This window comes from Scylla paramamosain, chromosome 19 (genome assembly GCF_035594125.1).
Source record: "Scylla paramamosain isolate STU-SP2022 chromosome 19, ASM3559412v1, whole genome shotgun sequence".
Taxonomy (NCBI): domain Eukaryota; kingdom Metazoa; phylum Arthropoda; class Malacostraca; order Decapoda; family Portunidae; genus Scylla; species Scylla paramamosain.
Window position 1 is genome coordinate 17,591,142 of NC_087169.1, and position 1,950 is coordinate 17,593,091.

At 39.7% G+C, this 1,950-nt stretch overlaps 1 protein-coding gene across 11 annotated transcripts in view; it reads right to left on the reverse strand.

Moving 5' to 3' along the window:
• LOC135109803 (myoferlin-like) overlaps positions 1-1,079 on the reverse strand; it is a 40,128-nt gene extending 39,049 nt beyond the window's left edge. For 6 of the 11 annotated variants that reach the window (XM_064021493.1, XM_064021492.1, XM_064021490.1 and 3 more), the window contains exon 1: positions 1-201. This exon is cut by the window's left edge and continues 258 nt beyond it. The gene's annotated coding sequence lies outside the window, so the exon portion shown is untranslated. Of the gene's footprint in view, positions 202-1,022 lie in introns of those variants that run through there. The other 5 variants (XM_064021482.1, XM_064021485.1, XM_064021486.1 and 2 more) reach the window with 5 other exon arrangements.
• Positions 1,080-1,950: the final 871 nt, after the last annotated feature.

Consider the following 1,950-nt stretch of genomic DNA (forward strand, 5'->3'; position numbering starts at 1 on the left):
CTTATTAGTCTGCGATCAAAGCGCGTCGTGACAGGATTAAGAAATAGAATATAGTTTTTTTTTCTCTGTTTTCATCATCTCTCTCTTGCCCGCATGTTTTATATTGTTCACTATTGTATGCCTGCTTGTTTCTCAGCGCTTCGTTGCGACATACACAGAGTGAGTCAGGCAACAGGATATCAGGAAAAAAAAAAAAAAAAAAAAAATCAAACTATCCAAACTATCCAAATAAAACAACGTAATGGGAATACAATAGTGAATGTTACAGAAAATTTTTTTTTCTTAATCCGTTACTTACAATATATAATAACCAGAGGAAAAAAAAAAAAAATACTGCAACATTATCCTTGAATTAATTCCACGGTCTCAGAGCCAACATGTTGATATCCCAGGACGCACATCAAATACTTAAACTTACTGTAATGATTATAGGATGTTACTAGTTCTTCGTGTTTCGTTACTATTGGAGATTTACCTACGTATGTCACTATGACGTTCTTTACTTCCTTCTGTTTCCCTTTTTTATTTTCCCTTCACGGTTGGCTTCCACGCGTAGCCGAGGTGTTCTGTGGTTGTCGACCACACACCTGGATTCGTGACTTAAAGGACGCACACACATACAGACATCACCAGAAACTTAACATCAATGGTTTTCTGCAGGCATTCCCCAAATTTAGGCTTGATATACGTTTGCAATACTCTCCTTATCCTCGCAACTCATGTAACAGATGGAGAGTTCTCGTAGTACTCGTAAGTAAAGAATGGATTTGCTTCGTTCGTCTTGTCTTGGTTACACACATACAAACATCATCAAATCGACATGAGTTTTCTGCATTTATATACATTTGCAATGTTCTCATAATCCTTTCATCATCTCTTAACTCATGTAACAGGTGGAGGGTTCTGGTGATTCGTAAAATAATCTGCTTCGTTCGTCTTATCTTGGTTCCTCGTCACAGCACCTGTTTGAGAACATGGCAGCATACACCACAGGTCTTAAACCCTTCTCACTCCCTACTCACACGCTCTCCCTCCCTCCTTCCTCCGGCCGCCGGCTCACACTACTGTATAAATATCTCCAGCCGTCTCCCTCGCGCTCGCCTCAAAGAAAACGAGAGCTTGGTGGTTGCCCTTGCCTAAGTCTCCGTTATTGTGAGAAACTTGTCATTTTGTACAAGTTTAGTGAAAGAAGCATATTAATTCACCTGCAAGTGTACAATTCATCATACTTATCTTCCACCAATCCACCCACTCATCCACACAAACCCAACCCTCCAAACAGCTACAACTATCACTCCCATACATCCATCCATCTCCGCAATCTATTTATCCACATCCACCCACCCACTCACCGAAATCAAACCCGCCCACTCTCCATCACTCATCCCCATCTATTCATCCACACCTACCCATCCTTCCATCACCCCGCTCATCCACACCAACCCACCCAATCACCTTCGACCGTCCAAATCATCCATCACTCAACTCGCCAACATTGTCACCCACCCCACTTAGTAATTTCGTGTATCATCTGTCCAATAACCAAATGACTGTCCTGTTATTATAGAGTCCGTATAAGTCACGAAAAAAAAAAAAAGGGAGAGCGACAGTAGAATACGTATAAATTAAATCACTAGGTACATAAAAATTTAGAGAAAAAAAAGGTACAAGCAAAAAAAAAAATCCATATGCCACACTAAGGCATTTAAGAAAGTATATAGAGAGGAATGTTAAGCAATCTAATCCAGTTTACCATATATTGAATACTTATTTGGTCTTCACTACCCTCACTCATTATCATCCCTGGTACTTCAGTATGCTGGATACGTTCGTTCCCTGTGTCATAAGCCAAGTAGAGTTTATTGTCTGGCGAATTATCTTGGGTAAGTTTTATGTTTTCCTACAGATGGCATAGGAAACTTTTCATTTACTATTTTTTTTAATTCAATG